This window comes from Phyllostomus discolor, chromosome X (assembly GCF_004126475.2).
Source record: "Phyllostomus discolor isolate MPI-MPIP mPhyDis1 chromosome X, mPhyDis1.pri.v3, whole genome shotgun sequence".
Classification (NCBI taxonomy): Eukaryota; Metazoa; Chordata; class Mammalia; order Chiroptera; family Phyllostomidae; genus Phyllostomus; species Phyllostomus discolor.
Window position 1 is genome coordinate 81714248 of NC_050198.1, and position 25535 is coordinate 81739782.

The 25535-nt window shown below is 36.7% G+C and overlaps 1 long non-coding RNA gene across 1 annotated transcript; it reads left to right on the forward strand.

The window, feature by feature from the left end:
• Positions 1-3085: 3085 nt before the first annotated feature.
• LOC118498455 lies at positions 3086-25060 on the forward strand. The gene is made up of 3 exons (XR_004900943.1): positions 3086-3229; positions 13313-13322; positions 25050-25060. It is a non-coding gene; the product is annotated as an uncharacterized LOC118498455 (long non-coding RNA).
• Positions 25061-25535: the final 475 nt, after the last annotated feature.

Sequence of the window (25535 nt, forward strand, 5' to 3'; positions counted from 1 at the left end):
GAGTTTCTTTTCTATTCTGAAAATGGAGCTAATACTCTACCTACCTCATAGGTTTGCTGCGTATGGAATATGATAATATATGTGAACACAGTTTGTAAATTGCTAAATGTTATACAAGTGCTAGTTATTATTATAAGGAAGGGTCTTCAGTGCTGAGGAGAATAGAGTTTCTTATATAATTTGTCTAAAATTTTGCATATGTTACAAATGTAAATATGTTAGCTTTAAGGTGGACAAATTTCATATATTTATAATAGGTTACTGGATCGCTACTTTGTCTTTTCCATCCTAATGCCAAAAACATGTGGCTTACAAGTACTGGAAGCAACCTAAGTGCCCATTGGTAAATGAATGGATCAAAAAACTATGGTACATTTACACAATGGAATTCTACACAGTAGAAAGAAAGAAAGAGCTCCCACCTTTGGGACAGCATGGATGGAACTGGAGAGCACTATGCTAAGTGAAATAAGCCAGATGGTTAAAGACAAATACCATATGATCTCACTGTTAACTGGAACCTAATCAACAAAATGAACAAGCAAGCAAAATATAACCAAAGACACTGAAATTGAGAACAGGCTGACAGTGACCAGAGGGAAGAAGGGAGGGGATAACGGGGGGAAAGGGTGAAGGTTTTACAGGAACAATTATAAAGGTTACATGGACAATAAGAAGAGGGGGATGTAAATGGGAGGGAAGGGGGGTAGGGGGTTGGGTAGAGGTGGGAGGAAAAGTCAGAAAACTGTACTTGAACAACTATTTTAAAAAATGTGGCTTGGAAGCCCCTGTCTATGTAACAGATGTCTCATTATCCTTTGGGGAAGTCCCAGTTTATATGTCATTTTTAAAACAGCCTCATTAAGGATTAAGAGAAGCATCACTGAGTCATTTTATGCAAGCTATAGAGTCCTGAGTGATATCCAAGTCAGAAATATGTTCTCTGTGAAAAATTTTATTCTTTATTTTTAGTATATAGAAAAGCATAAGGACTGTAAAATAAAATGTCTAAATGTTTAAGGACTTCTGTGTGATTTGTTTATGTATGTAAACATTTTATTGCACAACCCCATTAATGTTTTACTTGATATCCATATTACCACATCAGTATTTTTTAAGATGGAATTATCCACACACACTCCTGATTGTCAAATGTTTGCTTCACATACTAGCAACATTAGAATCATCTGCAACTTGCTAAAAATCCAGATTTTTATATTTCAAATCTGACCTATTGAGTGAAAATGTGTCTTTCATCAAGATACCGCAAGAGATTCATAAAGTTTGAAAAGTAGGGGTCTACATTAATCTACCTTTTTAAAGTTTTTATTGTCGCTCAAGCACAGTTGACTCCATTTTCACTGCACCAAACCTCACCACCCTACACATCCCCACCTCTCACCTTCAAACCTACCCCCTTTGGCCTTATCCACGTGTCATTTATACATGTTCCTTGATGGTTCTTCCCTTATATTCCCCCATTATCCCTCTCCTACTTCCCCTCTGGTTACTGTCTGTTTGTTCTTTATTACAAAGTCTCTGGTTATATTTTGCTTGCTAGATTGTTTTGTTCACTAGGTTACACTTATAGGTCAGATCATATGGTATTTGTCTTTCACTGCCCAGCTTATTTCACTTAGCATAATGCTCTCCAGTTCTATCCATGCTGTTGCAAAGGATAGGAGCTCCTTCTTTCTTTCTGCTACATAGAATTCCATTGTGTAAATGTACCATAGATTTTTCATTCACTCATGAGTAGGGGGCATTTAGGTTTCTTCCAGCACTTGGTTATTGTAAATTGTGCTGCTATGAACATTGGGGTGCATAGGTTCTTTTGAATTGGTATTTCAAGATTCTTAGGATATAATTCCAGCAGTGGTATTGCTGGGTCAAAAAGCAGTTCCATTTTTAGTTTTCTGAGAAAATTCCATACTGTTTTCCACAGTAGCTGCACCAGTCTGCATTCCAACCAACTGTACACTAGGGTTTCCTTTTCTCCACAACCATGCCAGCACTTGTTCTTTGTTGAATTGTTTAGTTGGCCATTCTGATCCGTGTGGTGTTATCTCATTGTGGCTTTAATTTGGATCTCTCTAGTGGCTAGTGATGCTGATCATCCTTTCATATATCTCTGGGATCTCTACATATCTTCCTTGTAGAAGTGTTTGCTCAAGTCCTTTGACCATTTTTTAATTGGGTTGCTTGTCTTCCTGGAGTGGAGTCATGTGAATTCTTTGTATATTTTGGAGGTCTAAATCTTGTCCAAGGTTTATTATTTGCAACTATATTTTCCCATAAGGTTTTTCCCCTTTTCATTTTATTATTGTTTTCTTTAGCCACACAGAAGCTTTTTATTTTGGTGAAATCCCACTTGTTTATTCTTTCCTTTAAGTCCCTTGCTTTAGGAGACATGTCAGTGAAAACACTACTTTGTTGAATGTCTGAGAAGTATCTGTCTACATTCTCCTCTATGACTTTTATGTTGCGACTTCTTTTTAAGTCTTTATCAACCTTGAGTTTATTTTTGTTTATGGTGTAAGCTGGTGAACAAGTTTGTTGTTTTTCATGTAGCTGTCCAGGTCTGCCAATGCCATTTGTTGAAGAGGCTATTTTTACTACATTTTATGCTTCTGCTCACTTTGTTAAATATTAATTGACTGTAGATTCTTGGGTTTATTCATGGGCTCTCTGTTCTGTTTCATTGATCTATCTGTCTGTTCTTATGCTAGTACCAGTCTGTTTTGATTACAGTGGCCTTGTAATACATTTCGTTATCAGCTATTGTGACCCCTCTTACTTTTTTCTTGTTTATCAAAATTGCTGTGGCTATTCAGGGTCATTTATGGGTCAATATAAATTTTTGAAATATTTGTTCTATATCTGTGAAATATGTCATTGGTGTTTTAATAAGGATTGCATTGAGTCTATAAATTTATCTGGACAGTATGGACATTTTGATGATGTTAATTCTTCCAATCCATGAACACTGTACATGCTTCCATTTATTTGTGTCTTCATTAACTTCTTTCTTCAGTGCTGTGTAGTTTCTTGACTACAGGTCTTTTACCTCCTTGGTAAGGTTTATTTTTAGGTACTTTATTTTTCTTGTTGCTATATGACATGGGATTTTTTTTTCCTGATTTCTGTTTTTGATATTTCATTGTTGGTGTACAAAAATGCCTTCAATTTCTGAATATTGACTTTGTATTCCTCTGTTTGGCCAAATTCAGTTATGTTGAGTAGCTTTTTGGTAGAGTCTATAGGATTTTCGATGTACACTATCATGTCATCTGCAAACAATGACAGTTTTGCTTCCTTCTTTCCAATTTGAATGCTTTGTATTTCTTTTTCTTCTCTGATTTCTGTGGCTAGGACTTCCAATACTATGTTGAACAGAAGTGGTGAAAGAGGACATCCTTGTCTTGTTCCTGATCTTAGTGGGAAAGATTTTAGTTTTTGCCTGTTGAGCATGATGTTGGCTATATCTTTCTCATATATGGCCTTTATTATGGTAAGGTATGCTTTTTTTGCTCCCACTTTGCTGAATGTTTTTTTTTTTTTCATAAACGGGTGCTGTACCTTATCAAACACTTTTTCTGTGTCTGCTACATGACCATTTGATTCTGGTTTTTCCTTTTGTTTATGTGATGTATTATGTTTATTGATTTGTGAATATTGTATCATCCTTGCATCCCTGAGATGAACCCCACTTGATCATATACATCATCTTGATGGATTCTTCCCTTAAGTATTATGAAGTGTCCTTCAGTGTCTCTTTTTTGCCTTTTTTTTTGAAGTCCTTTTTATCTGATATAAATATTGCTACCCCAGCTTTTTTCTTGTCCATTTGCTTGGAATATTTTTTTCCAACCCTTCACTTCCAGTCTGTGTAGGTTTTTTGTTCTGAGGCTGGTCTCTTGTAGGCAGCATATGTGCGGGTCATGTTTTGTTATCCATTCAGATACACTATGTCTTTTAATTGGAGCATTTAATCCATTAATATTTAAGGTTATTATTGATAGGTACTCATTAATTTCCCCCCTTTGTACCTGTGTCCCTCTGTTACTCTCTGATTTTCTTCCTCTTCTTAAAGCAATATCCTTAGCAGATCTTACAGTGCTGATTTGTTGGATATGTATTCTTTCAGCCTTCTTTTATATGGGAAACTCCTTATTTTGCCTTCTACTTTAATTGAGAGCTTTGCTGGGCAGAGTAGTTTTGGTTTCAGGCCTTTGCTGATTGTTACTTAGAATATTTCTTGCCATTTTCTCCTGGCTTGTAATCTTTCTGTTGAGAAATCAGTTGCCAGCCTGATCAGATCTCCTTTGTATGTCACTTATTGTTTCTCTCTTGCTGCTTTTAAGATTCTCTCTTTGTCTTTAAAACTTGGCATTTTATAATCTGCCTTTTTAAGTTATTCCACTTCAATCTTGTTAACTTCTTAGTTCCCGTGCCTTACTCTACATTGCTTTGGGATCATTAAATCAATCCCTGTCTCTTTCTCTGTTGACCTGTCTTTCTTCATAGTATTTGTGTTCCCTTAACTGTCTGAAATTCCACTTTTCCTTATGCATGTTGGTTTAACACACTAACTTGGTGTTCTTGTTGTTTTCAATATATAAGTAAATACTGTATATATCACAGCCCTACCTCTGCTGAACACAATAGCACAGCACTACACATTCAACTCAGGCAGTACTGCATAGGCCAGGACAACTTCCTTGGAATTAGAAAATGCCGATTTGGCAGTACTATAAAAGTTCCCTGGATTAAATGAGGTATGCATATCTTCAGGATCCATGTTCTTAAAGATAAAACTGTCATGGTAAACAGACTTTTGACCACAATTGATCCCCATTTGATTGGATCTTAGATAGGTTTATCTTTAATTCAGTTTTGCTTTGTGGACAATTGTGATAGAGAAAAGGATTGGTGATACACAGAAAAAAAAAAAAAAGAAAGAAACTGAACCAGATACTTAATTCCATAGACTATCATCCTCCCTTTGACCACCTTCATTAAGGTATTTTTCTCATTCCTGTTCCTCAGAGTATAAATGAGTGGGTTAAGCATGAGTGTTACCACCCCACAGAACACTGAAATAATGTTATTGTCATCCTGGAGAGATTAAGAGTGTGGGCACATGTACATGAAGATGCCTGTCACATAGTAAATGATGAAAACAACCAAGTGGGGACTAAAATTAGAAAAGGCATTGAGTCTCACCTCTACAGAACAGATCTTCAGGACAGCCATAACAATATGGAAATAAGAAAGCACAATAAACCTAAAGGACAGGAATAGTATTGATACATCATTAGCAAACATCAAGATCTCCTTCACTAGAACATTAGAATGAGAGAGCTTGAAAATTATTCAGAACAACAGGAGGTTATAGTACTTTGGCACAATTGGCAAAAATAGAGTAAAGGATCCAAGGTGGTGGCAGAGTAGATGGAAAGTACAGTCACTTCATCTGCTTTCACTGGTTTTATTCAAAATAGTAGTGGAAGTCCTAACCACAGTAGTCAGACATGAAGAAGAAATGAAAGGCATCCAAATTTGAAATAAAAAGTAAAGCTGTCATATTTGCACATGACATGATACTGTATATAGAGAATACTAAAGACTCCACAAAAATTACTATAATGGATAAATGAATCCAGAAAAGTAACAGGAAATGAAATAAATATCCAGATATTGGTTGCATTTTTATACCAATAATAAACTATAAGAAAGGGTAATTAAGAAAACAATCTCATTTACAATTACATCAATAAAATAAACACCCAGAAATAAAATAAAAATACAAGGAGGTAAAAGACCTGTACTTGGAAAATTATAAGACACTGAAGAAAGATAATGAAGAAAATACAGATAAATGGAAGCATATACCATAGTCATGGATAGGACAAACTAACCTCATTAAAATGTCCATATTAATCAAGGCAATCTGTAAAGTCAATACAATTCCTATCAAAATACCAATAGTGGAGGATCCATGATGGCAGTAAAGTAGATGGAAATTATACTAACCACTTCCCAGGACCAAACTAGAATTAGACACTAAAATATAGATAAATTAACTTGAATAACCAACTGAAAAATAGTTGAACAGAAGTCTTATAACTAAGAATTTACACAATAAGCCACATTGAGACTGATAGGGAGGGCAGAGATGCAAAAAGGGCTGGCCTTGATCTCTTGGGCAGTGGCTGAAATTCTGGAGGGATATCTTAGCTGCAAAGTTTCCCCCTGAGAAGTGTGGTGTCTAAACCCCATGTCAGGCTCCCTAGCCAGAGCACCAGAGCTGGGAATGAACATCCACATAACATCTGGCTGTGAAATCCAGAGTGTGTCTGTCCACCATGGAAAAATAGGAGTCCACTAGAGACATAGGCACATTCTTAAAGGGAAACACACAAAATCTCTTTTGCAACCACACACCCTGGGTTCTGACAGTGGGAGGGCAGAGTAGACTAGAGGTGTTTGAGGAGAGACTGGGTTTTGTAGTTCTGGGGAGAGAGTTGAAGGGACAGCCACCAGGACTCCTCATCTGGGTCCTTCTCCCACAAATCTGATGCCATCTTTATTAGGTGGAACATTCCCCTACATATGACATCAGCCTAGGGGAAAACAATAGCCCCACCCTCTAGATTCCCTATCACTCCACCTTGCAAAGGCCATGCCTTATTGAGAAATCAGTTCCCTGGACCAAGGTTTAGAGGTCCAAACAGACTAGGAGGAGTCAGTGACTGAGTTACATGGCTTTGGGACACACGTCATTTCCCCCACTTTCCCATGAAACTGACTGGTGCCTCCCCCTCACAGGAGATCCGCTAGCCCCACCCTCTGAACAAACTAAATGGAAATTAAAACCACAGTGAGATATCACCTCACACATTTCAGAATGGTTATGATCAATAATCAGCAAACAAGTGTTGGTGGGAATGTGGAGAAAAGGGAACCCTTGTGAACAGTTGATGAGAATGCAGATTTATGCAACCACTATGGAAAACAGTGTGGATATTCTTCAAAAACTTAAAAATGGAACTGTCACCCTGGCTGGTATAGCTCAGTGGATTGAGCATGGACTGCGAACCAGGCATCGGAGGTTCGATTCCCAGTCAGGGCACATGCCTAGGTTGCAGGCCATGGCCCCCAGCAACCGCACATTGATGTTTCTCTCTCTCTCTCTCTTTCTCTCTCTCTCTCTTCTCTCTCTCCCTCCTTTCCCTCTCTAAAAATAAATAAATAAAAATTTTTAAAAATGGAACTGTCTTATGACCCAGTGACTCCACTTCTTGGAATTTAAAGAACCATATAAACGAACAAACAAAATTGAGACGGACTCATAGATACGGAAAAGACTGATGGTTTTCAGAGGGGAGAATGATGGGGAGATTTAGTGAAAAGGTGAAGTGATTGAGAAATATAGAAGGGGATGTAAAGAAATGCATGGAAAATACAGCCAATAACATTGTAATAACTATATATTGTGCCAGGTGGTTACTGTAAATTTAAGGGAGAAACACTTTGTAAAGTATATAATTGTCTAACCACTATGCTATATACTTGAGACTAATACAAAATCGAGTTGAATGTGAACTGTAATTATTTTTTTAATATCTAAATGGAAGAATCCGTTTAGTTACAGTGACATAAGTAGCTCTTATTTCAGCAGACATCTTTCAAGAGTTCCCTCTGTGCAAGGTAGTCTGCTTGGGAAAACAGAGATGACTCAAATATGGCTGCTAAATCCAAGGGCCTATATACACCAAAGTACATTCTTAGGCTTACTTCCATTATACAGGGTCTGAAGTCCCTCAAGTTAAACAATAAATAAATAAAAGACAACTTTATCTAATTTCTGTTAGGCTCACAACCATACTTTGGAGCGAAGTGAACTGACCAGACAGAGCATATCATTTGCAGGACCCAGCAAGCACAAAAGTTGTTTTGCAATCATACTATGATATACATTTTGATCTTCAAAATTCCCCAAAATAAATTCTTCATAGCACTATCTGATTATTTAAATTGCTAGTAGAAAAGAAAGTAGACCAATGAAGAACTGCCCATCCAGAAGAAAGTTTCTTTTTGAGGAAGACTAGCCCTGGTTCCCGATCACTACCATATTTACTGACCAGAGTCATTACTATAGTGAACATTTGCTGAAATTCTCATTAACTAAGTTAGAGTGAAAATGAACATTATTTTAATGAGCTAAAAATATCATATGCCTTCACCCTCCTTGTTTTCTCTCTCCCTAATTGTATTAAGCAATTTAATTATAAAGCTAGGATATCTCTGTAAGTTCTAAAACTAGAAAGTGCTCTTCACCACTGAGGTTATGAATTATTTTTATAAGATTTTATTTATTCATTTTTAGAGAGGGAAGGAAGGGAGAAAGAGAGAGAGAGAGAGAGAGAGAGAGAAACATCAATGTGCAGCTGCTGGGGGCTGTGGCCTGCAACCCAGGCATGTGCCCTGACTGGGAATCGAACCTGTGATGCTTTGGTTCACAGCCCGCACTCAATCCACTGAGCTACACCAGCCAGGGCAGGTTATGAATTCTTAAATTACAAGGAAATTATCCAAATTTCCATAATTCCTTCTGGCATTTTAATCATGGCTTCTTTTAACACTACTTAAATATTTTTGGTCTGTAAGTAGAGTATACATTTTTAGCAAACACCAATATTTTTTAGAATTCTCAATATATTAAGGAAAAGATATCTCTTCAAATTTTCCTGTGGCTGGGAACAAAGTAACAGAATTTTGAATACCTCTGGAAGAAATATTATTTTAATATTTGTATAGGCAAATAAAAACTGTGTCATAAAACAGCATTTATCTTATTATTATCATGCTAGAAAATGAATTTTTAAATTATTTTTGGACATCAACCATTGATGGTAGCTTTATTACAAGCCATCTCTGTGTAAATAAAAGAAAAAGATATTTAACAAGTAGAAATAAATGTGCATGATTCACCAGCACAGTTAACTCAAGATTTTCCAGCCTTATAGCCACACTGATAGGAAGATTTATTACCACAGCTGCTTGTATTAAACTTCTTTTCCTTGCAGTTGAAGGAATCAAATTTCTTCTTGGAGATTAGTCATTTGTGGGGGTGTCACCAACTGCAAAATGCTTCTGTTATGAATGAGGTGCACTGTGTTGCTGTCCTCCAGCCGTAAGTCAGTGAGTAATTTTCATCTCTTTATGTATCTTTTCCCGCCTACCATCAGGAACAAATTTTAATGACTTACCTGGTTGAACTTTTTTTAGTTGATACTCAAACCTAAACTTCAGATGGTATTGTTTCTGATAACTTGATAACCTCACAAGGAAAGGTAAAATAAAATGACATTTTGACACATTTACAAGAATGTAAATGTTACATTACATTTAACATGTTACATTACAAGAATGTAAATGTTACATTACATCCAGTTAACAATGTTAACTGGAGTTAACTATACAGTAGATCTAACCTGAAGGAGAGATCTACAAGAGGTGTGAAAGTAAGAAGAAAGGTAACATATCATAGGTGTCTGTAATTGTGCCAAGCACTGTTCTAGGTTCTTCATAGAAATAACCTCATCTAATTCTTTGAACAACCTCTCAAGAGGCTATGCAATTCTCCCATTTCACATATGAGGACACTTTCTCAAGATTGTGTAGCTTGTAAGCAACTGAACCAGAATTCAAGCTTAGATCCAGCTGACTTCCTTGCTTTCTTTCTGTATTTTTAACATTTGGCCTTTTTTGTCATCATGAATTACCAAATTATATATAGCACTAATATAACTATACAATATTGAAAGATCTGATTCTGTGTCTGAATAAAAAAAAAATCCTGAAGTAAAAAGAGACTTTAATGAGTCATCTGTTTTAATCTCTACCAAAATCATAGAAAACTGATAGAGGTCTGTCTTTTTCTTTCTAAAAACACTTTTGGAAACATGTATTCCAAAATTTGGTTCTTTTTTCTTGTTTTGAAAATTGTGTAAACTCCCATTGTGATAACTGGCCATGTGGGGAATCAAGGACTCATAGTTGACTCGCTGTCTTGGTGTGGTTCAGTGGTTGCAGACACGGAGCCCTGATATTTCAAAACAATTAGAAACCATTGTGAAAGAGAGTAGTATTGTTAGTGATGAAGTGGATACAAAGTAGAAACAGCTGTTTCCCCTGAGAGAAAGCCACACAGGTTTTGGTTTGGACTGGTTAATAGGGAGTCACTTTTTAAAAACATATATTTTATTGACTGTGCTATTACAGTTCTCCCAATGTTGCCCCTTTCCCTCCTTTGTCCGGTACCCTCCTCCCCTCCAGGATTTCCCCCCTTAGCTCATGTTCATGGGTCATGCATATAAGTTCTTTGGCTTCTCCATTTCCTATACTATTCTTAACACCCCCCTGTTTATTTTGTTCCTATCATGTATGCTTCTTAATTCCTGTACCTTTTCCCACATTCTCCCCCTTACCCTTCCCAGCTGATAACCCTCCAAATGACATCCATATCTATGACTCTGTTCATGTTCTTGTTACTTAGTTTGGTTTTTTTTTTAGGTTCAGTTGTTGATAATTGTGAATTTGTTGCCATTTTAATGTTCATAGTTTTATTCTTCTCCTTTTTCTTAAGTAAGTCCCTTTAACGTTTCATGTAATAATTGCTGGCTTGCACATCCCTCTTCACAATTTCTGAGAAAACTGCCTTCATGAAATTCTTTTATCTAAGACATTCCCAATCATCCTTTCCATTTTCATTTGAAAGTATGTGGAGGTAGCAGAATCTGCACATAGTAAGTTTCTGTCAACTGAAGATAGATGTCAGAACAATTGAGCAAGGAGTGACATTTTAGTAAATCCACCAATTGCTTGGTTTTAGTTCATGTCATTTTGGCTGGTGTTGTTTTTCCATTGGATTGACTGATTACTTTAGCTGCATACATATTTTCTAATTTACTATGCATAAGTGGTTTTAATATGACATAGAAGAACCAAAAAAAAAAGGTTGAAAAGCAAAGAAGTATTTCAAGCATTTACAACTGGATTATTGAGCTTAAACTTAAAAATATTACTTATTGATTGGTGGACCAATATATACAAAGTTGGCTATCAATGTGCATTTTTGGTGGGGAGATGCAGCATATTTGCCTCTTTTTGGTCAAGAATAAAGTCAATCATCTAGCTATGCCCCTTAATAAGAATAATGATTCTGTTTAGCTCAATGTTAATGATTGTCTTACTTGATCAAAGGTAAGTACCTCCAATGAGAACCTAATTGTTCAAACAAATTAATCAGCCTGATCATATAATATTCTATAAGACAGAAAGCAGAGAGAACCTATGTTTTTATCATTGGATATACTTGAACAGCTAAGCCTAACCTAGTGAATCAACTGACACACAGTAATTTTATAAAGGTCCAGAACTTCAACTCTGACAGGCTATTGAGATGCTGTTTCTCTTATTTCCTCATGTAGGTAACATTGTGGTTTGTTTTCTTTCCCAGTAATTGAGACACTAAATGAGCAGCCTAAAGATAGACAATGCCTCAGAGGTGATTGAATTCATCCTTGTTGGATTTTCCCAACAGCCTCAAGTCCAGGCTACCTTCATCTTGGACTGCTATTTTTCTACCTGGTCACAATATTTTGGAATTGCCATTATTATTGTTGTAGTGAGATGGGATTCTTGACTTTATACCCCCCATGCATTTTTTATCAGTGATTTATTCTTCTTTGATATGTTATGCTACCACCTGGGAGGCATATGTCTTAGTCCAATGCTTCAGAGAATTCCCCTACCATTTTCTATACCAGCTATTATGCCAAGATGACCACATCTCTCTTTTTAGGCATGGCAGAGAGTCTCCTCCTTGTTGTTATGCTTATGATAGGTTTGTTGAAATCTCCAATTACCTGCATTACACCATCATTATGAACAATTGGGTTTGTATACAGTTGGCTTTCGGAACCTGGCTAGTTCCTTCTTAGTAATAGTCACATCCAGTATTGCAAATCCTGCTTGTTATTATGGATGCAATATCATCAACCATTTTACCTGTGAGATCCAGGCCCTGCTGGAGATAGGATGCTGAGGCACCCATGTCACTCTGATTCTGAGTCTGGTTACCAGTATATTCAAATTGCCCCTGTTTTTCACCTTCATCATTTCAAGCTTCCACATTATGGTTGCTGTGTAGAAGATTCATTCTGTGGAGTCCAGGCTCAAAGCTTTCTCTACCTGCAGATATCATCTAACTATAGTCATCATATTTTCTGGAATAGCCATGTACATGTACCTGAGGCTTCAGTCAAAGAAATCCTCTCAGGAGGAAGGCAAATTTTTCTCAATATTTTATGGTGCAGTTATTCCAATGTTAAATCCCCTCATTTACACCCTAAGAAATAAAATGTAAAAGGTTCACTTAGGAAGTTAGCCAAAAGAAGTTAAAAATACTAGTAGTTCTCTTTAAAACTCTTCAATGTGTAGGAAAAACAATGACAACTTTGTCCATAAAATTTCAATTTATGTTTTATTAAAATAAGCAGGACCAACAAAAATCTTATGAAACATTCTGCCCATGGTTACCACTAGGCACTCATTAACAAATTTATCATGAATGTTAATATTTTGTCAAGGTACATTAAGATCTAAAGCCCTGAATGTGCCCAAAATAGTCCACAGAGAGAATAATGGTAGTAGTATGTAAAAGTGAATTCTACAGCCATACTAGCTTATCAGGCAAATGAGCAAATATATTTGTACTTGCCACACATGGTTGATAAAATTCACATATAGGCCGGTGGTTATACAACCATATTACAGGATTTATTCTTCATATCGTGTTTTTAGGAGTCTTCCCCAATTTGAACCTAATGGACAAAGGGCCCCACAATTCCCACATTTAAATGAGAACATCTCATGGCAAAAATGAATCATTTGTATATAAAGCACTTTATTCTTTAATGAGTATTTAAATAAATTATTCTAGTTAATATTTCCAATTTTTTTTACTTGAAAGTAGTTTCAATACTATCCATATTAAATATTTTAACCAACATTATTTCTACAAATATCAAAATTTTATCACATCAGTTTCTTATAGAAATAACTAAATTGAAATTGTTTTTTTGCCTTCCCCTGTCTATCTGCCATCTCTTCCATGATGTGTTTTAGCAACCCTTTGGCCATTTCCACTCCCACTTTTCATACATATTCATGAGCTTTCACATTTCCGTTATACTCAAGAGTTTCCATGGCCACAATTGTGATTTTTTTCCTTCTTCCCTAGTTGATAAGATGTCATATGCATTTTCTATTATTGTCAGACAAAATGTATTATACATTTTATATTATGGTTACTGGTTGATTTTTTTTCTCATATTAACTTTGACTAACTCCCTAATTCTTCTGTTCTACCGTAGTACATTTAAAAGGCATTGTAGTAATGCCTTCTAAAATTTCCTTTCTTCCCCAGCCTTATCCTGCATAGATGGCTACATGATCACAATATTTTCTATCCTTGGCCTGTTTCCTCACTTTCTTAAGGTTTATTAATTCTGAGATATATATTCAGAGTGATCTTTTCTCATAAGCCTTTACTTCATGAGCAAATGGAAGTGTGGGGTCAGGTTAAAGTCCCCATCAGTTCCACATTGCACTTTGTTGGTGGTTCCATGTATATATTTGAAATCATTTAGCTTTTTTATTGTTGCTCAATTATAGTTGTACTCATTTCTCCCCCATTACTTTCTCCTGCCCCACCACCCCTCATCTCCTAGTTCAATCCTCCCCTCATTGTCTTTGTCCTTGGGTCCTTTATATATATTTTTTACTTGACCCTTTCCCTTCTTTCTCTTGTGAGCAATGGAGTCCAAAAGCTTGGGTTCAAATCCAACATTTATTAGCTAAGACTTTTTTTGCAAATTACTAAACTTGTCTGCGTATCAACTTTCCCACCCATAAAATAAAGATAATAGTACACTTACTGTGCTGTTGTAAATATTAAATTGATAATCTATATAAAGTTCCTAGAGGAGTTTTTGGCACCTAGTAAGCAAACAATAAATATTAGATATTTTGCTATTTTCTAAAAGCTTCTAAATACTCCCAATCTTTGGTTTCTAAAGTAAATTTCCTTTATGCATCATCCTCTCCAAGATGTACAATAAGAAGCCTCACCAGCCCAATCTCTAATTTTAGAAACACAGTAACATCATATTTCCCCTTTGGCTCTCACTTTTATAACTTTATTCTTAATCTGGTTGGCTCCTCCAGTTCCACTGACCTATGCTTGATATATTTTAAGTAGAGACAGCCCCAAACTTAGAAGTGAGTTATGCCCAAAAGTTAACTCATAAGTCATCAGTCTGGAACTCCGAGCACGTTTTCTCCACTGAGACAGGGTAGTTACATTCCAAGGGAAGTTCACCAACACCTGTTTAGGTCACCATTCTATCACTTCCAATATTAAAGGCCTTAGGAGAATTTCTTTAAAGTATGTTTATTGAAAGATAGGTTTTGAGCCTCATTTGTATTCTAAAAACACAGGCACTGGTAGATGGCATTACTTCTCAAAAAAATGTACAATCAGAATCTATGCATCCACCTTCATGCCCTGATGGTTACATAAGGAAATATGTGCAACATGTAAGAATGGGATTCAGGAATTTCTCTAGAGACTACAGAAGCAATAACTTGCTACTGTGTATGGGTCACATACAATTCAGAGGACTGCTGATACTCTCTTTATTTCTTTTTATATTGTTTCTAATATTGTACTGCTTGTTAACACTATACCTGGGCTCATTCAGTCCACAAAAATTTGCTGCGTAATTACTGTATGTTAAGAATATAAATCAAAGTCATTTTCTGCTTTTGAGAGACTCACATTTGAGTAGGGAAGTAAATAAGCACAGTGAAGTGCTACAGGTAATGTGATCCATATTTGTGCAAGTTACAGAGACTAGTTCTAACTGGACAGTCAATAAATATTTAACAGAAGAGAAGACACCTTTAGTAAAGTCTCAAGAGAGGAGTAGTTTGCCAGCTGGATAAAGAAGAATTTGAGTGGACACAACGTGAACAAGTACAGAGGTACAAAACCCAATTTGGTGTACTTCCAGATACTACCAATTCAATTCCCACAGCAGAGGGTGTGGGAAGTGTTTTTCAATATACAAGACTTGAGAAGAAGGTGGTAGTACAGATTATGGGAAGACTGTCATGCCTTATTAAAGAGCTTGCACTTAATTTATTCTATAGGTCAACAAACTATAGCTTCAAGGGTCAAGTCTAGCCCTTGATTTGCACAGCCCATGAGATTAAGAATGGTTCTTAAATTTTTAATGAATGTAAAAAAAACTAACAAGATTATTCAACAAAAACTGTGTGTGGCCTGCAAAACCTAAAATACTTTCTATCTGACCTTTATGAAAAAAAAAAAGTTTACTGAATGCCGCTATAGGTGGTAGGTGACAATTGAAGATTTTTGAGCAGATTGATAACATGTTCAGAATTGTGTTTTTAAAGGCTCACTTTTACAACATGTGCAAAATTGACTGAAGAAGTATAACTTTTTACATAGGGCAAATTAAGGGGCTACTAACAATAATCTGAGACATGATACAAACTCGAACTAAGACTGCAGCAATAGGATTTGTAAGAAAGTTGGGTTGTTAGAGCACCCTTTCCTTTTTCATTTTTACCAGCAACTCCATTCAAATTCCAAGTGTATTTTCTCAGAACCAGGGTCTTTAGCACAGATATAATAAGGGGGCTTGGGGGTCAGGTGATCTCATCCTCAATATCATGTATTTCTTTTACAATATTCAATGAGAACAGAGATATGGAGAAAATACAGTCCAAAGTCACCTGGTTGTGTTTTACTTATACATTACCATCCCCTCTCTGACTCAGAATAGCTTTGAATAGCTTTGAATATAAAATTGCATTTTGTTCAAACAAAATGCGTGTATTTAAAAATTATAAGTGTTCTCTGGCTTTTTGCATGATTTCTGAAGTTCACTGATCACCTGCCACTCCTTTAGTCATACTGTTGCATCGTATGCATCATGAATAGTGACATTATGAGCCTTAATAAAAAGATTTCTAAAAATATTCATTGTAATGTCAATGACTTCCAGTTTCTAAGTTTTTCTTTGCTCAAATATCATTAACCCTCCTTGTTTTAGAATACCTATCATTTCCTTCTTATCCCATATACCACAGAAACAACCCTGCAGATATAATCATTTTACATTTTATAAATACATAAAATAATTATATTGTATGCCTGAAACTTACAAAAGGTTATATGTCAATTATGTCAATCAATATGAGGGGAAAGAAAGAAACCCATCAATAAATGCTTTCTAAGACCATGCAAAAAAAAGTCCTAGAATAATATCTAAATTTTGCTCAAGATATTTTCACAAATATTGACTCATTTGACCTTCACAACAATGTGAATTCACTTTACAGATGAGAAATTCAAGGATCTGGGAACTGAAAATATTTGTCTAAGATTGCACAACTGGTAAGTGGTAGAAGTAGAACTAAAACCCATCTGTGACACCAAAAATTGTAGATTTTCCATTGTGTTTCAATAGATTCAGAGTTTCTCATCAATATCTTGTTCATGATCCTCATTCATATGAGCTGTGAAGTCTCTTGCTGAGTCACTATTTCATTTTCTGCTTGTTCTGTGTACACTTATATTAGCTTGTATCTTTTCCTGAATTAGAGCTCCACAAATTACTCTCAAAACTGGCTTAAAGTCACCTTAACCTATTGGTATATTCTCTCAAACACATGGCAACCTTCTCTCCTTGCACTTAAAATTCTTTGGTGGGATTGCAGGCTGGTACAACCACTATGGAAAACAGTATGGAATTTTATCAGAAAACTAAAAATGAATCTGCCTTTTGACCCAGCAATTCTACTGCTAGGATTATACCCTAAGAACTCTGAAACACCAATACAAAAGAACCTTTGCACCCCAACATTCATAGCAGCACAATTTACAATAGCCAAGTGTTGGAAGCAACCTAGATGCCCATCAGTAAATGAATGAATCAAAAAAACTATGGTACATTTACACAATGGAATTCTACACAGCAGAAAGAAATAAGGAGCTCCTACCCTTTGCAACAGCATGGATGGAACTGGAAAGCATTATGCTAAGCGAAATAAGCCAGGCAGTGAAAGACAAGTACCATATGACCTCACCTTTAACAGGAACCTAAACACCAAAACAAAGAAACAAGCAAAATATAACCAAAGACACTGAGATAAAGAACAGACTGACAGAGTTTAGAGGGGAGAGGGGAGTGAATTTCAGGGGAATTTCAGGGGAAAAGGGGAAGGGTTTACAGGAACAAGTATAAAGAACATATGGATAAAAACTAGGGTCAGATGAAAGTGGGAGGGAGGAGGGGAGGGCTGGGTGGGTGGGTTGGGATGGGAGTAAAAGATAGAAAATTGTACTGCAACAATTAAAATAAAATTGTTTAAAAAGAAAACTCTTTGAAAAATTTTCAGTAGCTTTGTTTGCATTTGCTTCTTTCTGTGTTACCCAGACTCTCTTGGTTAATGGCAGACATTTATCATTTGCTCTTTTATTTTCTCTATTTGTGTTCTAATTTCTTTATTATTTCCCTGTGCTCTCCATTAGTTTTTTTTTTTCTAAAGTCAAAAATATCCATTTTTTTCTTCAAAGAATTTGGCTTCATTTCTTTCCTTGAGAGCTTTCTTCAAATTATTTTTTTATCTATACCAATCCTAACAGCTTGAAATGAAAGCTGGGCTTCTCTCCCCTGGACTGTTCCTTATTTTTCAATTCTTTCTCATATGCATTTGCTCATCCTCTATTTACCTCTGCCAAATTTCCAAGCTTTTAATAAATTAATTTTAGCTATTGCCATTACATGATCAAAAAAAGTTATTTCATTTTATACGTTGGACCTCTACTCTTTCTTGCATATAAAGTTTGTCACCTCTACTCGATCACTTCCCTGTTATATAAGCATAATATAAAGTGTTAGCATATACTCCCAAATAACCTTTCAAGTATATATTTTTCACACAATTTTCTAAGTATTCAGCTTCATTGGTTAATTTCCAATGATCTCTGGCATTATTCCCTTTTCTGAGATGTAATTGAAATATCTCTGTACTCCAAAACCACTCTATTTTATGAAGAATGAAGAAAGGCACTGCATCCTTAATTTACAAATCCAAGCTGTTCACCCCCATAGTTGACATCCTTGATCATATCTTCCATTTCAGATCTCTTATTTTTCAAACATTTACATGATGATATTTTAGCAAAAAATCTCCTCTCTGTTGTAGTCTCCTCCTCCTTTCAATAGCAAGAACCTCAAACAATGGACAAGTACTATAAGCAAGCAACAATGTTATAGATATAGACAAAACAGATAAATTATTTGTAGATAATAACAAATGTGAATTATTTCTTTAAAGTAGAAGGATTTCAACTAGGTTTGAAAGTATAGATAGAATTTTAAAAAGCAGAATACGGTGTGAAGTATGATCATATTCCAAATGGTAATAAAAACATGCACACAAGTGTGAATGAATATCATAGGGTATATTTTCAAAATGACTAGTTTCTTTTGGCTGAAATATGAGCTTCAAGTGTCATAAATCATGAAAGGTAAGTTGGGGGCATGTTTGTAGAATATATTGTTGGCATAAGAAGTTTACATTTTATTCCATGGTGAAGAGTAAGTCATTGCAATTTAAAAACAGGAGTAAATAGACTCTTAAATGTTTATTGAAAGAGCAAATGATTATGAATCAAAAATAAATCCAAAATATTTTACTTGGGTAGCTAGAAGGACAGCAATGCTCTGAATAAAAATAAAAAGGGACCAGGAACCTTATGGCTTTGGTCAAAATAAAATGGGTTCACCTTTGGATACAATTGAACATAAAGTATTAAAAATCATCCAAATCAAGGTATTTATCAAATAGATAGATATATGTAGGTCTAAGAAATTGGAAATAGAGATAAAAATTGACAGTCTACCACATGGAGAAGATAGTTAAAATAGTATGGGTGAATGAAGTCACCTTGCCCAAAGTCAAAGAAAAAATCAGGAGTACCCATGGAGAATACCCACCCTGACAGGGTAGGAAGAGAAGGAAGAAAGTTAAAGATAAAAGGCATTGTATAGGAATTAGAAGAAAAATGCAGAGGGTAAAATATTGAAGCCAAAGTGAGAAAGAATTTGGAAGGGGGTAATTACCAGTGCCAAATGTTTCAGATATTCAAATGGAGATGAGTTCTAAGAAGCATTAGATTTGACAATTGGGAAGTCCTAAGAAACCTTCAAATATGATATTTCAGTAGAATGGGAAGTGCAGAAGCTAGATGATAGACTGTGAGAGAGTGGAGGCAGTAATTGCAGATTACTCTTCAGTGAAGTCTGGTGATAAAGGGAAGATAAGAAATGAAATAGTTCATGAATTTATCAGGGTTAGAGGATAAATATTCTTAGAATTGGAAAAATCTCTGATTGTAGGCATAAGAAAAGGAGTTTGAAGTTTGGTACATATCAGGATGAGGGAGAGAGGGAGGAGGGATTGGATGGAAGGGATTGAAAATATAGGGCAAAATTGGTAACATGGAAAGTGAAGATAACTACTGAAGCAATATCCTTTGAAAATCAAGAAGAGATAGAATCAGCTAACCACGCACATACAGCAGTTTCCTCTGGCAGGGAAGCAGGTGGGAGTTTCTTGCTCAGAGGCATAAAATAAAAGTATATAGTTCAGATACAGGAAACAGTTAAATTCAAAAGGAGAGAAAGGAGCAAAAAGATCTTATTCCTCTCTGATCAATCTAAATTTCTATTTCTCACTTTTATAGTCCTCCTACTTATGTGTTTTGGACTCCATCTTCAGGAAACCTGTAGCATTTACTTTCTTGTGTGTCTCTTTCTTGCACTGCACATGTTTATTTGGCAAACCCACATTGCCTTTGGCCTTCAGTAACCACGAGTTTACCCCAGCTGTTTTTGCTTCCCTTCCACTTTTACTTGTGGTATTTACTCCTTTCTCTATCTCTACCTAATATCTATTTTATTCCTTCCCCCAACATACACCCATCATATAAACACATTAGCTCCTAAACCTCTGCCTCCTTTTTACACAGACTGTTCCTGATTAGTGAAGACTATAGCTAGTATTCAAAAGTTTGAGCTGTGATAGAAAAATGATAGCAAAAGGATAGCATAGTGGGAAAAACCTGAAAATGTTTATAGAATAAGGGAAAATGGTCAGTAGAAAAAGGGAGTTGTATGTTAAAAACAAAATAAAACTAAGGCAATATTTTGACACTACAGCAAATGAAAGATTGTGGAAGCCAGAGCACAAGTAGTAGGACGTTTTTAGGCATCATGAGGCTACCTTTCCACTGAGGCAGAAGGAAAGGTGTTTGTGATGGGCCAAATACATGCATGTTTGTAGGAGGAAGTGACAGGAAGTATAAGAGTTCTTACCTGATAATTTCTATTTTCCAGGGTAGTAGGGAGGCCAAGTACTGAGAATGAAAGAAGTGATGGAGTAAAAAATTGGGAGGAGGCTTTTGAAGTTTCCAACAAGCTATTATGGGAAATGGAGAAGAGAGCACTCTAGGAAAATATCGGGTTATCAGATGGAATAGAGGGTCAAAGAGAGCTTGAAAACCATAAATACACAGAACTATGAGATCTTATTTTTGACGATATTAAGCAGCCTACATGGAAGAATTGAATTAATTCGGGTGAAATTGAGATAGAGATGAATTTCAATATCCTAAGAAAGTATATTGTGTTTGGAAATGACAGGAGTTTGCTGTGGCTGAAAGCATAGTATATGAGCATGGAAAAATTAATCAGGGACTTAATAATCTCTCACATTCCTTTGGCAATGTGGATGCATTGGAGAATTTTGAGCATGAGAATGACTTAATCAGACCTGTGTTTTGAAAATGTCACTAGGGAATATCTGTAAAGGGTGGAAAAGGAGTAGATATTGGAGACAGAGAGGTAATTTAAGAAGTTATTTCAGAGGTAATCCAGTCAAGATGGCAACATAGGCAGACATGGCTCACCTCTTCCCACAGCCACATCAAAATTACATCTAAAATATGGACCAACCATCAGTCAGGAACATCAGAAATTGAGCTGAATGGAAGTCTGACAACTATGGAATTGAAGAAACCACATCTACCCATAATGGTAGGAAGGACACAGATGCAGAATGGGCTGGCCCCACACCCATGTGGATAAAAATCCATGAGTGATATCTTGGGAGCAAGGAGTCCCAGTCCCACATCAGGCCCACCAGACTAGGATTCCAGCACCAGGAGGATAAGGCCCCACAACTTCTGGCTGTGAAAACCAGTGGATATTGAATCAGTGGAAGAGGCTGATGGTGCCCTAAGCAGTTCCTCTTGGGGAACCCACACACAGACTCATCTACTCAGACTCACTCCCTCTGAGCTCCAGCACCAGGGTGGCAGCTTGGAAGACACCAGTGGTATACAGGGAGAAACTTAAGTGCCTGGCATCGGGGTGGCAGAGGCCATTGTCCCTTTGTTGAGCCCTCCCCCCACAGAGCCAGTAGGCTGGTGCCATATCTGAGACTCCATCAACCTGGCTAACACTGTGTGATCCACCTTGAAGATACACAAAGATCTACCCCACTCAATTTACAGCCCACCCAAGCTGATTTTCCATAAGAATGTCTGGTCTTGGCTCCTAAATTCTATCAAACAAGCAACAGCTGGCTTCAGGGAGCCCTAGTGGAAGCCAGATTATAGTCACAGCTTGGCTTCACCTGGGACTCTCCAATCCCAGCACAGGTAGCAGCCATCTAAGATGGCTTTATAACTCATGTGGGGTGGCTACCGGCCAAACACAGGTGGGGCCTGACCTGGGCCTGTACCACCCAGGAAACCCTAGGATCAACACACCCAGTGGACAGCTATAGACCATATCGGAGCATCACCACCCTACCCCTGCACAGCTGATCCTATATGTAGGGTTGAGTTTTGTGGTCAGTGGTCACAGCCAATCCTTGCAGAAGACTGGCCCAGGTAAACCCCTCTTATTGATCTGCCAAGAGCAACCAAGGCTCAACTACAAGAGGAAGGTATACTGAGCCCACATGAAAGGCACACCATGGGTACCCAGCTTGGATGATATGGGATGCTCTGCCACTGAACCCTATAGGACACCTACTACACTAGGCCATACTACCAAGACACAGAGTCAAAGCAGCTCTACTTAATACATAAAAACAAACACAGGGAAACTGCCAAAATGAGGAGACAAAGAAACATGGCCCAAATAAAATAACAAGTCAAAACTGCAGAAAAAGAGCTAAACAAAATGGAGATAAGCAATCTATTAGATGCAGAGTTCAAAACACTGGTTATGAGGATGCTCAAGGAAATTAGTGAAGACCCCGGCAACCTAAAAATGACCCAGTCAGAAATGAAGAATACACTAATTGAAATAAAGAAGAACTTACAGGAAAACAACAGTAGAATGGATGAAGCTGAGAATCAAATCAATGATTTGGAACATAAGGAAGCAAAAAACAACCACACAGAACAAGAAGAAAAAAGAATAAAAAAAATGAGGATAGTATAAAGAGCTTCTGGGATAAATTTAGGAGGTCCAACATTCTTGCCTCATAGGGATGCCAGAAAGAGAAGAGAGAAAATAAGAAATTGAAAATCTATTTGAAAAAAACATAATGAAAGGAAACTTCCCTAATTTGGTGAAGAAAATAGACATGCAAGTCCAGGAAGCACAGAGAGTCCCAATTATGATGGATGCAAGGAGGCCCACTCTAAGACATACCATTATTAAAAGGCCAAAGGGTAAAGATAAAGATTCTCAAAAGCAAGAGAAAAGAAGTTATTGGAAGGTTGCCAGATGGGAGAAGGGAAAGGGAGAATGGGCAAAGAAGTGAGGGGATTAAGGACAACTAGGTGGTTACAGAATAGCCATGGGGATGTAAAGTACGGTAGGAAATGGAGTAGCCAATGAATTCATATGCATGACCCATGGACATGAACAATGATGGGGGGATTGCCTGAGGGGGTGGAGGTGCTGGGTGGAGGGGATCAAAGGGGGAAAAATTGGGACAACTGTAATAACAATCAGTAAAATATAATTTAAAAAGAGAAGTTATTTCAATCACATAGATGAGAGGACCTACATAGAAGTGCACACAGAGAGGAAGAAATGGATTAGAGAGACCTACAGAAACATTTGGTTGAGCATATGTTTGAGAAAACTTGGTGACTAAATAAGATTTTTATTTACATGAATTGTTATATTTCTTCCCACAGATCCTTCTTTATTATTGTATTCTGTGGCTGGTAAGTGATCCTTTTTCTTGTAGAAGCGAAGTTTAGTAGTAAACGTATCCAAAGATTATAGAGTATTCTGGAAACTGGAGCAGTTTTTAATTTTTAAATTATTTTATTGTTGTTCAATTATAGTTATCTCAGTTTAATGGAGAAAAAAACATGGGCTTTGGAACATTCCTGGGTTCCAAACCCATCTTCACCACTAATATCTGCATGATTTGGCACAGTTAACTTTATTTAGCTTTCATTTCTTTCTCTGTACAATGAGGATCTATCTATGTTTCATAGCTCTTGTTAGATTTAAGGGAAATACTGAAATATGTATAGAAGGTAAGTAGTTTGAGCACTTACTGGTACATAGTAAATGTTTGCTAATGGTAGCTAGTTCTGTTTCCATTGTTTTTGTTACCATTAGTATTCTTTTTATTCTCGGTGTTCATGTTGTCCCTTTTTCAGGTTATGATGCTCCCTACAGAACTAGTTTCATAGTGTCACAAACTGCTCCTGACTTCTTTGCACTGAAGTTATACCAAGTCATATTGTAGATCGATTACTCCCAAATATGACTAAATAAGCCACGGTGATTTAACCACCCTGCGTGCTTCAGGTCATATGGTGTGGAGGAACCTCCATGCCCCTAATCCACTAATGAGCCAACAGTTATTACTAGGTTCACACCAATGGCAGAGGTTGTCCCTCAAATCATATTGTATTTGGCAGATAAATCATATCACACAAAGATGGCTTCTAAAAACCATGTATTTAATGGTGGCCATATGGTATGTACAAATAAACCTCATTATGTTGTCTGTGAATGTTATATTCATATTTTTCTAATCATGTCTCACACAACTACCTGCAAAAATACCAACCGAATAAAGCCCCTTAAACCCCATCATCTGAGGAGCTCCTTCAAAAAAATCCTAACAGTCAAGACCCCCCTAACTACATATAATCAGCTTTCCCTGAAATGACATCTGCCAATTGGGTGGCTGCCAACAGACACTGCCCTTCAAATAACCTTTGGCATGTGGTTATATCTCTAGTTACTCCCTGTGAATGACAGAAATCCTGCCACATAGTGGCTTTCCTCAGATCATAATTTAACAGAAATAAAATGTTTGGTGTTCCTTCCTTGGGAATCCACTAGATTGTTGCTTAAAATAATTATTTTTCCAGAACTAAGGCTTAACTTTAAGTGACAACCTGAGTTAGTAGTACAAAACAATTTATGCATGAAAAGAGATCAAACTATCAGGTATGTCCCAAAATTTCCCTTCAGCATCAGACCTGAGGCACTAAGTTTATACGGCCTCTGACAAGACCTTATTAGGTGCTCTTGAGTGTTCTCAATCAGTCAAATATTCTAGACTATCCCCTTGCCCAAGCTAAAACTGCATAAATGGCATTCTCCATGCTCATGTTTTCTTCATTGTACTGTGGAACCACTTGCAATTTCCCAGACTTGGGGCAAAATGAAGTTGTGAAAAGAGGGGAGAAAAGTGATCTATCAATTACTTATCCTAAGCTCATCTCTCCATCAAATATACACAAAACTGCTGTCATAAAGAAAAATGTCCACATGATGGAGACCTTTAAAAACTGTGAAGAGTCTGCTTGGCTAAAATAGAAGGAGCAAGGAGTTTTAAGCAACAAAATAGGAAAAGCAGGCAGACATTCTGTTAGCCTCCAGATTTCAAGGAGAGTTATGACAGCAGGGCCAAGTCATCTTACTATTTGAAGAGCAGCTTATGGGATATAAGATTAAAATAGACTCTTGTAGTAATTTTAATATATTCTGTAAGCAACAACCAAAAAAACAATACACAAGGCTACTCTCAGGAGCAAGGCCAGGTAAACTATGACAAGGAGTGTCTCCATTGTGGTCCTGACAAAGTTTGTCTTGCTTTCCTATAGGCCCCCCATGTTTCTTTGCCCTTGACATACATCAAGGCTAGACTATGACTGCTTAATATTCTTCCAGGACAGATTATTTCCTTTCATCTCCTGATAGTATACAATGCAAAGAACCTGGAAATAGTGGTGAATTTTAAGCATTTATGCCCTCTAGTAAACAACCCCAACACAACCTTTTGGTTGTTTTTCACTATAAAATGGGACC